Source organism: Marmota flaviventris, chromosome 2, assembly GCF_047511675.1.
Source record: "Marmota flaviventris isolate mMarFla1 chromosome 2, mMarFla1.hap1, whole genome shotgun sequence".
NCBI lineage: Eukaryota > Metazoa > Chordata > Mammalia > Rodentia > Sciuridae > Marmota > Marmota flaviventris.
The window spans coordinates 148,099,563-148,115,487 of NC_092499.1; the positions used below are offsets into that span (position 1 = coordinate 148,099,563).

Genomic DNA, 15,925 nt, shown 5'->3' on the forward strand with positions numbered 1-15,925 from the left:
ACCCATCAGTGAATATATTTGGAGCATTCATGATAGGGGTTTTTTTTGTCATCTTTGGAAAAACTACAGGATGTTTAGACCAAAAAGACAATAAAGGATTAGACGGTAAGTGATTATCAAATGAAACATTAGATTTACACATGATTATTGCCCAAGTATTTAACTCATTAGCTAACTCATCAATTTGATCTATAGTATATGGAGTAATAATTTTATTGGGAGAAATCCCAAACACTCCCTTGGCTGCTTTTATTCCTTTGAGTATTAATTGTCCTACAGCCTCAGGATACCTAGTAAGAATAGTGTTAGGAGAATAAGATAAATGTATCCACAATAATGGACCTTCTTGCCAGAATACTCCTGTAGGAATATTTTTTGTTGGCAGTACAATAAATAATAAAGGCAAACTTATATCAATTCTATCCAAATGCATATTTTCCATATATGTTTCAATGATTTTTAATGCCTTTCTTGCTTCAGGCGTCAACATGCGGGGTGAATTTGGATCTGATGGACCTTTTAGAATATCAAATAAAGGTCCCAACTCTCCTGTTGGTATGCCTAGATAAGGCCTTATCCAATTTATGTCTCCTAATAACTTTTGAAAGTCGTTAAGTGATTTGAGTTGATCTACTCGTATTTGAATTTTGGGTGGACGGACCATGGTTGAGGATAATAAAACCCCTAAATAATTAATTGGAAGATTTAATTGTACTTTATCTATTGCTATCTCTAGATTATAATTTTTTAATAAATTTGTAAGTGTGGCATAACATTCTAGCAATGTGTTTTTATCTTTATGTGCCAATAACACATCATCCATATAGTGAAATATTTGTAGTTCAGGATTTTGATTTCTAAGTGGCTGGATTGCTTTGTTAACATAAATTTGACACATAGTTGGACTATTAGCCATCCCTTGAGGGAGTACTTTCCATTCATATCTCTGATCAGGACCTTCATGATTTAGTGCAGGGATAGTAAATGCAAAATGTGGACTATCCTCGGGATGAATTGGAATTGAAAAAAAACAATCTTTAATATCTATAGCTAAAACATACCAGGTTTTTGGTAAAGCAGACAATTGGGGAATCCCTGATTGAGCAGGTCCCATAATAACCATCTCATTATTAATGGCTCTTAAATCTTGTAACAATCTCCATTTACCAGATTTCTTTTTAATGACAAAAATGGGAGTATTATGGGGAGATACGGAAGGTTGTATATGTCCCTCCGCTAATTGTTGTTTGACCAGGTCATGGGCTATTTGTATCTTTTCTTTAGTCAGGGGCCACTGAGGAACCCACACTGGTCTTTTTGATTTCCAAGTAATTTTGATTGTCTCAGTGGCCCTTTCTGAAAACCCAATCCATGTCTATTTGTTTTTTGATCTATTTGAATTGGTGCTGTCATACCTTGTTCTTGTTCTCTTAATCTTTCTTCTTTCCTAAAGCCTTGTCTAGCTCTAGTAGTGGGCGCATTAGGATTGATGTTATTTGTTAATGTCAAACCTAATTGATCTAGGACATCTCGTCCCCATAAATTTATAGGAAGATGATCCAATACATAGGGCTGTATAGTTCCTTCACATCCTTCAGGATCCTTCCAATCTAATACCATTGCACTTCTATGGGGATTAGTTGCCACTCCTAGGCCTCGAAGCGTTTGAGTGGCTTGTTGTAATGGCCAGTGTTTTGGCCATTCTTGACGAGATATTATGCTAAGGTCTGCACCTGTATCAAGTAGCCCATTAAAGTCATGTCCTTGAATATTTAGTTTTAGCATTGGGCGAGAATCTAGATTTAAAGACAGCATAGCCCAATCTACACCTGTGGAGCCTAATCCCCTGGAACCTCTTTCTACAGTACGACTGGAAAATTTATCATGTAGGCTGGGTATTATTAATAACTGTGCTATTCTATCTCCTGGTGAAATTACTGATATACCTCTTGGAGAACTAGCTATAATTTTTATTTCACCTTCATAATCGGGATCAATTACCCCAGGACTTATCATAAGTCCTTTTAGTGTTGAAGAACTGCGTCCCAATAATAAGCCTACTGTTCCTTGGGGAAGAGGTCCTTTTACTCCTGTGGGAATGATTTGAACTCCCATCTCTGGAGTTAGTACTGCTCTGGCAGAGGCGCAGATGTCCAACCCTGCGCTCCCTCTAGTTTGTCTGATGAGGGATTTAATGGATAATGCGTCCTGGGCACTACCTTGATGGTGTTGCTGGGTTCCTCCACTGCCCCGTATATTTGTGGTTTTGGGCCCCGGAGCATTGGGCCCTCCAGTCCGTTTTTTGGCAATGGAGCCTGATGTCTTTCTCCACGATATCGTGGGTAAACACTTGGTCCTTGTCTGTTTTTTGATAACGGAATACCTTCTATGGTGGTTTGAGAACGGCATTCATTAGCCCAATGTTTCCCTCTACGGCATCGTGGGCAAATACCCGGTATTCTATTCCTTTGATACCTAGCCTTGTTAAACCCTCCTCCTATGGGGCAACTCCTTTTAAAATGTCCTGTTTGATCACAATTATAGCATGTTTTTGGCCTGGCATCTAAAGCCTGTTGTACTGCTGCTAAGACTTGCCCTTGTTCATTAATGTCTCTACATAATTTAATATATGTGTTTAAATCTTCATGTTTCCATGGTCTGATGACCTCTCTGCAGCAACGATTTGCTTGGTCATAAGCCAGTTGTTTTATAAATGGCATTGCCTGTTCTGTATCTCCAAATACTCTAGATGCTGTCTGAATAAGCCTATCTACAAATTCAGCGTAAGGTTCATTAGCTCCTTGTATTACCTTAGATAATTGTCCTTGTAAATCTCCATGCCCCTGTAAAGTTTTCCATGCCCTAACTGCGTCTGCAGCAATTTGTGCGTATACGCCAGGATCATATTCAATTTGTTGCCGTTGACCCTCATAAGGTCCTTTTCCTAATAACATCTCTAGATTTCTTTGAGGGTAACCGGCTGTTGCATTTCGCCTAGCTGTCTCCATGCAAAATTCCTCATTGGCAACCTTCCATAACAAATATTGTCCTCCATTTAGCACAGATCGACACATGTTAGCCCAATCTGCTGGCGTCATGTCTAAGTTGGTAATGGATTCGACCATGCTCACAGTGAAGGGTGCTTGCGGCCCGTAGGTTGTTACAGCCTCCTTTAATTGCTTCACTGTTTTGAAATCTAAAGCACGGTGAATTCGTTGCCCTCCTGCCTGCTCAAGTACAGGGCATGCTAATCTTTGGGGTCCTGCCTCAGGATTCCGTCCATCAACTACGGGAGTTGAGGGCCGCTCAGCTGTAGATGGAGCTGTTGGTTGAATTACGCCCTCTGGTGATAGAACGGGGTTAGTAGCAGCCTCCTGTTGTAATTCCCCGCCTGATGGTTGTTTTTCCTCTAAGCTTTCTTTCTTCAAATCTTCCTCTGTCTGACTAGCTTGAGAGACCTTCTCTTTCGCTTGACCTAACATGTTTTCTACCATAGTCTGGACCTCTAACAATTTACTTAACAGTCTTTCGGTTTGTTTTTTACTAGTTTCTAATCTACTATAAAGGTAACGCAACCCAATAAGATAGCATAAAACAAAACCGAAACAGAATGAAACAAAAACCGAACAAAGAATAGTTGTATCAATTTTCTCTTTCTCAGGGCCGAACAACTTCAAACCTTGAGCCAACCAATTTTCCCAGTTTGCCTGAGAAAATTCTAGGGATAGGCAGCTTGAAACAAAAACAATATAAATCAAAACGAGAACACATTGTTTTTTGAAATGGTCACCCATTTTGTTGCCTTCCCTCAGGGGCGAGCAATTTTACTCACCTCCAAACTTCAGGCGTTCCCCGTGCGGGCCACCAGTTGCCGCAGTCTGGCTGGGCACAAAATCACGAGCCACTCAAGCAGGAACAAAGTTTATTTTTTGAAACTGCCGCCAATGTCCGGTACCGCCCGGGAAGATTTTTTCCACCCACGCGGCCTCCTCTCGGACCGCCGAGCGAGCTCCTCCCCCGGAACTCCCTCCTACTGTACTTCCCCAACCAATGGGAACTCTCCAGGAGTCCCGTAGCCAGCCTAGGTGAACAGCAGGAGTCCAATATCCATATGAATGCAAATCTTAACATAATCATATCATCTCAATGGCTAGCTGGCGTCACCTTTCAACCAAAAATGCCATGCATCATATACTTGGCTCTTAGCAAGATGGGACAATGCTACAGATCTTATGTACATTAAAATGATAAATCTATGTAGAAAAGCCAAAAGGAATTGACCAGGAAAGAAGAAATCTTCTAGAACTAATAAATAATGATAACAATTTTTTTCCTATATAACAGCAATGACCAGTGGAAGGTGAAATCTAAAACAAATTACTATTTACATTAGCACCCCCAAACATGAAATAGTTATAAATCTAACAAAATATGTACGTGATATATATGAAGGAAACTCTGATGAAAGTTATTAAAGAAGTAATAAATGGAGATATATTTTTATAGTCATGGATAGAAAGTCTCAATTTGTCATTATGTCACTTCTTCCCAACTGGACCTAGAACTTAATGAAAACCCAACCAAAATTTCAGACAGTTATCTTGCAGATATTGACAAACTGATTTTAAAGTTTGTATGTAGAGGCAAAAGACTTAGAATAGTCAGAGAACTGACCCTACCCAACTTCAAGACTTGGCATAAAGTTAAAGTAATCAAGATAATACAATACTGTTGAAAGAAAAGACCAGTAGACCAACAGAACATGATACAGCCCAGCAATAATCTATATAAATGTAGTCAACTAATCTTTGACAGATGAGCAATGACAATACAGTGGGGTAAAAACTGTATTTCAACAAAAGGTTCTAGAACAACTAGACACCTGCATGTAAAAAATGAATCTAACAGATTGTATACCCTTCACAAAAATTAACTCAATATCAAACATAGATCTGAATACCAAGTCCAAAACTGTAAAACTACTAGAAGATAACAAGAGAAAATCTAATCACAGGGGTTGGGGGAAGGGATGGGTAAGTAGCTGCAGCACAGAGGATTTTTTAGAGCAATTAACTTATTCTGTATGATACTATAATGGTAGTTGTATGTCATTATATATTTGTCCAAAGACCATAGATTATATAATGCCAAGAGCAAACACTAATGTAGTCTATGGACTCTGGGTGATAATATGTGGGTGTAGGATAGTCAATTATAACAAATGTACTACCATGGTGCAAGATGTGGATGGTAAGTAGTTGAAAGGGAAATCTCTATACCTTCCACTCAATTTTGCTGTGAACCCAAAACTGTTCTTAAAAAATAGTTTCATTTAAAAAACTAGACTTACTGACTTGCAGATTGTTGACTTCATTTTCCCTCCAATTATATATTTTCTCATTGCTCAAGTTTTTGCCAAACCACTACCAAGCAACTTGAACTCTGGACTTGAGCACCCTCTGATGACATTATGGAGACAAGTCTGTACTGTTAGTAAATAACATATCTTCTGTTGATGGAGCCCATTGGGCTCCCAGTGCAGTGCTCACCACATGTGCATATATTACCACAGTCTGTTCTCACAACAACTGAGAGGTGGGGACTTCTACCTCCCTTTTCCACAAGAAGAGTCTGGATTTCAGAAATGAAATAACTTGCTCTCTGCTACATAAGCACAACCTCAAAGATACTACTATTGAAGATCAAAACAAAACACTACATAACTCAAAACTATGTGCTTGTATGTGTGCACTTGAATGTTGGGGAGTGTGGTAGAAGGTGTCTACATCTACTTCCACAACTTAAGAATCATTCCCAACAGGTCAGATTCAGGAATCAGCTGCAAGAAATTTGATTTTGTGTTTATGGAAAAACCCATGGAGGAATTTAGACATCATGAAAGGAAACTCTAAGAGACCAAAGACAGAGCTAATAACTAGAACTATGAGCTAATTGCATGCCTCTTTTACTCAATCCTGAAAAACCTAACCATGTCAATCATCTTCAAAGCTATGTAGCTTATAGGAATCTCAAGTTGAAAGAGAGTGTCTCCACCAAACTTTATTATGCCCATCCCAGAATATCTGGAACATCATTTCTCCCAATTAACCAGTCATGATCTTTGTGAGATTTAGTATAGACTTTTGTGCATCAGCAATACACACAGTCTGTATTAGCTGGGGTTATGGGGTTATTAACACTAGTTGCTAAAACAAATAAATCCTATTATGTCTCAGTGGCCTGACAGAGGAATTAAGCTGAGCATCTCTCTTCTAAGTGTTTGTCATACCTCTTTTAACTTTGGCTCAGTCACTGAGTCCTCTTAATGGTCTGTCTTTCTGGAGTCTCCACATGCAAAGAGTCTGCATCACATTTTAGGAACCAGAATTGAAAGTAGTAAACATCTATTCTTTCCACATCTTGGCCCATGCTTATTACACCATCCAACACAACCTGGGGGAAAGCAGTTTATCTATGAGCCCAGGAATAAGTTGATAGGTGAATGTCAGCAGTTCAGTCAACAGACTCTATGATTCCTGAAAAAATTAAAAGAGAGGATTATGGAGAAGAAATGAAAACCCATGTAGAAGCAGTGAGGAAAAAGGAAGATGGCTACAATGAATTCATCCCAGATCTTCCATGAACTAAGATGGTGATCTTTCAAAGCATTGGTTCCTCATAGGTAACATGAAGCTAAAAATGGCTCAAGAATTGTGATGAAGACTGATTGAAGAAATGCATGGAGGTATCAGCTTTAAATGGCAAAAGACCAAACACAGGACTCTTCAGCCATGGAAGGACTTTGAAAATGTGCCCCAGGAAGTGTGATAAAGCTGCTGACTCCTGCTGGTGGGAGCGGTGTTCATCAAGAGGTACTCAACCTCATATCCATTCCATGCTCAAATCCACTAGGATCTGCTCAGCCCCAGCTGGGCAGTCCAAGTGCCCAGAAGCAAACTCATCACAAAGGAGAGAACGATCCCCTGGCCCTGCTTTGCCTGAATCCAAATAGCATCAAGCATCCTCAAAATAACTGGCAAAATGGAAATCTAGTCCTCTCTGTTCAGACAGTGAGCTTTGGATATTTACAGGAAAAGGGAGGGAACAAAGTTTTGTTTGTTGTTGTTTTTCCTGTTTGTCCTAAAATTGTTGATTCCAAGAGGCCTTCTGTTCAACTCAGAATCCATCTGGATCCAACAGAGCTGAATCAGATCCCTAGAGACAGACATGTGATATATTGAGGGGGACTGAGGAGACCCACAGAGGACCAGAGGAGCCATGTCCTCAGCCACATGCCATCAACACCTCTTCCACTATCCTTTCCATGCTCAGAAAATGTGCCACTATTGGCGCAGCCCATCTTCATGGATGGAGAAGACTGTGTCTTCTGCCTCCAGGGAGGCCAGAGAAATCTCACAAGTTATCCCAAATATCATCCCAGGCTGCCCAACATGGGATTTTCTTTTGACTCTATGCTTAAAATCAGGAAGAGGATTTTATTCTAAATTTAAACTTCATGACCTTGGGCTTGATCAGTCAAAATGCCTGAGAGCAGAGCCTTCTCCTTCCCGTTTATGTGTCCAAGGAGGTCATGAAGGAGACAGGTTCCTTGTAACTGGGATGCTTCCATCTTTAAGACAGAAATTTCATCCCAATGGTTATAAAATGGAGGCCAAACTTCCCAGGTCTTTCATTGCTATTTCATTCAGGAGAACAGGGAGGAATGGGAGTAAAAGGCACGTGCCTGCTGACCCTGTCTCTTGTTTCCCAGAAGCACAACCCAACAGACATGCATGTAAATTTCTTTGGCCAGACCATGTCAAATAGTCACACCCATTCTCCAAACTGGCTAGAAAATTAAAGTTTTACCTCTGTATCTGTGAGTTTTGCATCCATTGATAACAACCCAACATGGGTTGAAAAATATTGGGGAAAAAAACTGTTTCTGTACCAAATGTGCAAACCTTCTTCCTTGTACAATACAGGATAATGACTATTTATATAACATTTACATTGCATTATGTATTATAAGTCATCTAGAGATCATATAAGGGTCTATGAGAATTATGTAGTTTCTACTGGAGCATCTGAGGGAGGTCCTGGAACCAGTCCCCCTCAGATACCAAGGGCTAACTCTACACACCTTGGTTTATACATTGTCCCCATGAAAAAAATATGCTAATAAGTAAAAAAAAGGAAACAAATATTAGGTAAGCAGCCAGCAACGTGGCCACAGCAGGAGCCTAAAAGACTGACAAAACTTCATTTGGGGGGAAAAATTAAATCTAGAGTTGGGACTAAGGTGGCTATCATGGCCTGTTTAGTGACCCTTTCCGACAGTTCATCTCCAGCAAGCCCCAAATGCCCAGTGCAAGACTAGACACACAGCATCAGCGTGGCTGACTCAAATAGCTCAAAATGTGTGCATTTCCTCATAATTACTGATTTCCTCAACAGATTTAATGTCTAAGTTTATCTTCACTTTAATCCAATTTCACGCCTGCAGCAGAGGGATTCCAGCAGAAGGTCTTTCTTAACCTTCTGATATCATTAATTATTGCTACATTGGGAGTTACTGCACAGAACAAGCAGGTTTTTAAATAGAAATCATTTGTCTCTCAGCAGGGAAACTCAACGGCTTTATTTCCAAGAATTCAAGCTGCTGCACTTGAGTAATCGGTTTCATGGTGATCTCCCTGTGCTCACCTCCAAGCCGAATAAATCCTTCCTCTTTGCTTCCCAGATCAGCCCAATTTGCCACCTGTAGCGGGAGGCATCCATTTCCTCCTTTAATTGTTGAGTAGGGTTTTCCAGAATGAGAGGGCAGCCTTTCCCTAAGCTCTGGGCATTTGGTCATGCTTCCTGGTGATTTTCTGCTAAAGGAAATCCCCTAACTCATTAAAAAATAATAATAATAGATTAATTGACCAGTTCAGTTACAAGTCGCTCCAGGACCCAATAAACTTTGCAAAGAGTACATTCCAATGCTCAGCAGGAACTCGGTGGGTAAGCCAGCATAATCTTTCCCTGGCATGCAGGAATTTTTATGTTTTCTTCTCCATTCATGTCACTTTTCTGCTTCAGCATGGGTGTTGGCAGTTCTCTGTCCTGTTGCTATATCAGCTGTTGTGACCCAGAGTGCCAGCAAATGACTCCCTGAAACCAACAGGGTCTCAGAAAGGGTGGCTGCAGGCTGGGTTGGCAGGAGCTCTTGAAGTGGGCCACTTGGATTGAGAACAGAGCATTATCCCTGGAGCACAAACATCTGGGACACTGTCAGCATCCTGGCTGGCTCTGCAGCTGCAGCTCACCCTCCACACCGCAGGAAGGTCATCAGGAAGCAGAGATTTGGGTAAATAGCCTGATTGCAAAAGCAGGCTAAGGAAATGTGGCCAAGTCCGAGATAAAGAACCTGCTGAGCGGTGGCTGCAGAGGATGCTTCTGGATGAGGCTGTTCTCTCTAAGGCAAGCTACGCCATCCTTTGAAAACCTTTGATATCTTGAAAATGTTCCCCCTGAGAAGGCACCAGAGTGCAAGAGATTTTATGCAAGATTCCTAATCAACTCAACAAATGTTTATTAAGCACCTCTTATGTAAGATGATGGGTATGTTCATTTGTAACACTATAGTAATTATTTTACTCTCTCTATTTATATGTACCTTATAACACCATGTTATATATTTTAAGTATATACAATAAAATTTATCATAAAAGAAAGGAAGCAAAAAAAGAGAGAGAGAGGGAAGGAAGGAAGGAAAGAAGGAAAGGAGAGAAGGGTCATGTGTCAGCTCTGATCTAGAACCAAGGGGTTACAAAACACCAAGTCAAGGTCTTGCCTCTCTCAAATCCCCACTAAACTGTCTGCACAAATAAAATATGATCTAGAAATAAACTACAGCTACAGCATTATAAATCAGCCTCTCTTTTTATCTGCCCTTTCCTCCTAGTGATTTTTTTTTTCTCATTTCTACTCCCCTGTCCTTCCTTGATTCTATGCAGGACAAAGAACTTCAGCATTGAGGGAAGGACATGGCTTGTTGTTCGCCCAAGGAAAAGAGAAACAAGCACACGGGTCCTGGAGAATCCTACCCAGTACATTGCACAGACTGCTCTTGCTTCTAGAAACACAGTCCTGAGACGCTCAAGGCACTCCAGCTGTCATTTCCAAGCCTGTCACTGCTGTACATCACAGTTTCTGGGGGTCATGAGTCAAGTCCAATTGATCTCAATATTCCCAAAGACCGGCACAGTGTCTAGTCCTGCCAGGTACTAAATCAGAGTTTCTGGGCCTCAGCACTGTTGGCACGCACTCTGGGCCATGTCATTCTCTGTAATAGGAGTCGTCCTGTGAACTCTCCTGTGATGTTTAGCAGCCTCCCTGGCCTATACTCCTATAGGAGCCAGTGACACCTCCATTCTGGTTGTGACAACCAACAATGTCTTCAGACATTTTTCCTGGTAGAAAAACCACTGAATAAAATAAAGATTTGTTAAATGAAATATAAAGATGGTCACCATAGTATTCAAAAATTTAGCTGCACCAGTATTGCTTTTGAATTCTACTTTCTGGTGTTCTTTCCCAGGTCTGTTTAACCTCGCAATCTTTGTAGAAACAAGACCTCAGGACTGGGGAAAGGTTGGTTCTGGGCAACAGATCACAGTGTGTTAGAAAGGATCTTGTCTCAGGAGGCTGAGGCAGGAGGATCACCAGTTTGAGGTCAGCTTGTGCAATTTAGCAAGAAAGACCCTGTCTCAAAATAAAAAATGACGGATGTAGCTTAGTGATAAAGCACCCCCAGGGTTCAAATCCCCAGTACCAGAAAAATTAAAGAAAGGATCTTGAGTAGTTAGTAAAATTTCCCCCGTGTGGGTGCTGTGCTACAATCTCTGTGTTGCTTGTCCCAGAGACTGAGGGGTCACCATAGTACATTGCCACCCAGTGGAAATCCCTAGGGTCCAAGTCCTTGGCTCAATTTACAAGTTCTTTCATGATTTCACATCTTCATACCCTCAGTAGCTTCACTCCCCACCTGCTGGGGTTTGGAAATGGTTTGAATGCCTCCCCCAAAAAAGTTTCGTGTATTGGAAGCTTACTCTCCAGTGTAACCATCTTGGGAGATGGTGGGATCATTAAGAGGTGGGGCCTAGTGGAAGGTAATCAGGTCATGGGTAACACCCCTGAAGGGATTAATGTTGGTCTTATGGAGTTTGTTCTTTAAAAATGTGGTTTGTTATAAAGCAAGCTCACCCCATGTGCCTGGCCTCTTCTGCTTGTTGCTACTTTCTGCTTCTCTGTCATGTTGTAACACATCCAGGGGTCCCTCTGCATGACACAGCTGCTGTGCTGTTTGGACTCTCTAACTGCCAGAATCATCAGTTAAATGAACCTTTTTTATTTATAAAATCAACATATCCAGATATTTTGTTATAGCAACACAAAATGGACTAATATACTTTCACCCTCTGTGGTGCCTCATCTGCTAGACACCAAGCCAACCCCTCAGTCTTCCCCAAGCCTGCTCTATCCTTTCTCTTCTGTCTGTGGTGCACAGTTGCTCCCACACTCTGGACTACCTTGGCCCCCTTTTTCCTCCCTGCAGGGTACCTTCTGATGGTTCAACTCTGCACCCTGAGTTCACCTCCCTTCCTGGGCAGGGTGTAAGATTCCCTCTCCCAAACCCCATCTGCATCATCACATCAAAACATCAGCAGATGTTGCTCCCTCCAACACAGAGGCAGGAGCACAACAGGCACTCTGCATGTTTGATGAAGGACTTCCTTCATGGGTCAAAGCCTGAGTAACTGCTGCTATGCACTCATCCATCCATGTGACCTGAGTGACTAATTCTCTCATAATTTGAGACAGTAACATAAAGTTAACTCAGCAGCTCTATCTGTCAAATCAGTTTTCTGGCATTACTTGGGAAAAAATAATAACCCATCTATTAAGTGGATGCTTTTTACTGGTTGTTTGGACACTTTGAATATATCATCAGGATTCTTGGTTCCTGGAAACTTACGATAGCATTATACGCTAGCTACAGATATACCAAAAAAAAAAAAATTACGCTCTGCTGTGGGAGGTGTTTTTAAAAAACACATTAGTAAAATTGGATCTACAGCACCAAGTGTTCATAATGGTTTAAAATATTAATGCATGTTGGATGCCAGGTTATTTTGAAGACTCAACCAGACTCCTGTTTAGCAGGAACAATTTTGCATAGACAATTAGATACACGTGCAAATATTTAACTATAAGTTGATGCTTATGCCATTGAAATATGGTGGTTCATCGACTAGCCACCTGGCTGGCAGAGCCAATTAAGGATTTGCCCATATTACTATTAAATCCTTCCCCACCTTCTCAGCATTCTAGAAATATAAATAATTGGGGGTATTGTAGGGGGAGGGTTAAAAAAAAGTTGGAAACTACCTCTGAAACCTAAATTCTCAATGGAAGCCAAAGTGCTGGAAATACACCAGCTGCATACACATATCTTTTTATCACTGTTCACATCTATTAAGAGATCATGAATTGCTGAGCTGGCTAAATGCTCTCAATCTCATTTTTTGGTTTGGGTGGATTTTCAATACTCACACATTTCATGTAAGATATGAACATTTGGGGGCTAAGAATAGCACACTTGCCTAACATTGCAAGACTCTGGGCTTGATCCCCAGCACTGCAGAAGAAAAAACAAATTAACATTGTCCAAAAAAATCACATCAAAAATCAAATTTCATCAGATACGAAATAGCAAATGCTAATGTGTATATAAATACACACACATCGAAGACACACCTATAGAAAACTGTAATTGAAGCCACAATGTTCTAATCTCTGACTTTCTCACTTGTCTAGAGAACCAAATGATAGGAAATTCATCATAGTGTGCAGGAATGCGAACTGAACTTAAAATCAGAAGGGAGGATCAAACCAAGCAGTTTCATTTACCAATTTGCAATCCTTAGCTAACTAACCCTCTGAGCCTCACCTACTTCCGTGGTAAAGCAAAGAAAACAATATTTATCTTACAAGGTGGTGGGGAACACAGAAACAAGCATCCAGATGCTCACTTTCGTCATTTGAGAAAGAGGGGCAGCCAGCTCTCCAACCTGCCCTTGGCCATGGCTTCCTGGCCTTCTGAGAGGCACTGTCGCCCATGCAGGGAGCATTCGTCTGTCTTCCTAGAGCTCACTGTCCGTGTCTGAAAACTAGGCATGTCTCCTGAGATATTTCTAAATTAACATGACATTTTATTCCAAATTAGACTGACAATGGATGAATGCTTTGAAACAGCATGATATACAGTGAGACCAGACCTAGTAATATGAACTATACTAATGTTAAGTTGTAGGTATTCCAACAATTCCAAGAACCAACATTTTTCTATAAAGATACAGAACGTTTTAGTAATGATATTCAGAATTCATGCTTCCAGCTTTCTAAAGAGATCAAGACTTTTAAATTCCCTACCGCAAATTCATTCAAAAATTTTCCAGATATATATATATTTTTTTTTTCTGAGAAAGCCCAACACAGCAAAGTTATACAGAATTTTGCCTCTTATTTAAAGCCCGCATACCTTGTAAGAAAAAATAATTAAGCCCAAAGTCTGAATGTATCTTATTTTTTCATAGGGTGCTCAGACCTTTTGACAATTTGGTCCTTAAAAATCTCAGCATACGCATCTGTTGGCAGCTTCAAGCTGAGAACCCAGGAGATCACATCACTCTGCATCATCCCCAACACTAAGCCATCCCCAAACACTACCCACGTTCACAACCCTTGCTCCATGTAAGTCTGCTTCACTCAGGAAGAATGGTGTGGGTGAAAGGACAGAGACTTGCCATAAGATAAATGAGTGCAGCCTGCCTAACTCACTGACAGTGGACCATCACTTACCCCTCTAGGGTCCCAATCTCCTTATCTACAAAGTGCAATAGCAATGTCTACATGGGGATCATTGTACCCCACTGCATGGCACACTGGATATTACACATGACCTCAAGGAAACTACCAAGCCCTCTCTTCTGCACAAATAAAATCCCAAACTTAATGTGCTAATTTTACCCCTGTTGCCATTATGGACACAATCATTTTATGATGAACAAAATATTTCTTGCTAACATGGTAATGAGCGGTCTTTGAAAATTCAGAACTGCTGGAAGGTTTTCTGGTAACACTCTCACAATATGACACCCTTGTAGGGGCTGAGCTGGTGTAGCAAACCAATTACTAACTTCTCTCCCCGTGGGCATGACTTAACTTCTTATTTTCAAATAAAACTCACAGTAAGTTGCAAAACAGTGTAGAGTCCATGTTATTTATAAAAAAAAAAAAAAGAACTATACAATAGTGACCTCGTAGCACAATGTCAGAACCAGAGAACTAACTTTGGTACAATATTGTTCACAGGACTATGGACCGCATTCAGTTTTCACCAATTTTTATATACTAGGGGTCAGGGGGTAGTCAGTTTGAGCCATAAACAAACTTCAAATTCCAATAACCACCACCACCATCAAAACACAGAACATTACCAAATACCTCAGAAATCACCCATGCACCCCTTTTATAGTCACACGCTAATACCTACTTTTAAAATTGACTGTGGTTCAGAGCAGCATGACTCACAATAGACAAAAGGTGGAAGAAAAACAAGTGTTCTTGGGCCCAGGACTGGATAAGCAAAATGTACTATCTCCATACAGGATTATTAGCCCTTAAAAAAGAAAAAAATTCTGTCACATGCCACAACATGGCAGTTACCTAGAGTAGTAAAATTCCCAGAGACAGAAAGTAATATGGCGGCTGCCAGGGGCTGGGGGAGTGGAGGGTGGGGAACTGTCAAATGTATATAGAATTTTAGATTTGCATGATAAAAAAAGTTTGGAGTTGGATGGTGGTGATGATTGCACATCGCTGTGAATGTATTTAATGCCACTGAACTGCACACTTGAGAAGGGTTACAATGGTAAATCTTGTTATTTTTAGCACAATTAAAAATTAGAGAATAAAAATAAAATTGTTGACTAGCCTGTGTGCCATCCTGGCTATGCTGTGAGGATCCAGTGTGAGCAGGGAGTGGTGGCTGAGTAGGCAAGATTCATGGACACCACAGCAAACAGGATGGAGAACTACCAGAAAGCTGGCTCGGTAGAGCTCCCAGAACCTTCACCAGTGTTCCAGCTATCTCCTGACACCCTGGATTTGTGGGTCCAAGATGGCAGCAAAATTCAAACCCTGCTGAGGCTGGCACTAGGTCTGTTGGAGACGGGCAGCACAGGGCATGTGGTGCTCTCAGGTTCTGGCTGGGTTGCAGGGAAGGCTGTCAACAGCCTGAGATTATCCACAGCTCTTCCCAGACCTATACCAGCTCACCAAACTGCATTTCCTGCACACTGAGGACAGCTGGGTCCCAACTTCACCTAACACAGGTCTAGACCTGCTCACAGGGCATGCCATGCACCTGCAATGTGGGTTCTGCTCAGCTGAGAGTCCCTGAGCCCCAGAGAGTGTGGCCACCAGACCCCTGGGGCACACCCTAGCCTGGGGTCCATGCCCAGTCCTGGTTGTGGACCCCAACTTAGAAGAAGACCTTTGAGACACCCTGTCCTGAAGACCTGCTGAGCCAGGCTGTTCTCCAGGCCTGACTATTTGGGATGGCTGAGCCTTTTCTGAGAAGCCTTTGTAGTCACAATCCCAGAAAGTCTTGGGTCCAAGGAAGTCCTGCCTCCCCCTTCTCTCTGGCATATGGGAAGGGACTGCTGTGAAGAGTGCCAGGTGTGGGTGTCTGCTAATTTCTGGATTGTTTGAAAGGGGCTTACTCTGCCTCAATCCTATAGAACATCTGATCTGCCTTCTGACAGAGATCAAGTGAGGGGAGTCAGGAAAATAAAGGTTTGCCCATTTGTCTGAT

The 15,925-nt window shown here is 41.4% G+C and overlaps 1 pseudogene; it reads left to right on the plus strand.

The window, feature by feature from the left end:
• Positions 1-15,135: 15,135 nt before the first annotated feature.
• Positions 15,136-15,636, plus strand: LOC114107877 (ribonuclease P protein subunit p25-like protein; annotated as a pseudogene).
• The last annotated feature ends 289 nt before the right edge of the window (positions 15,637-15,925 follow it).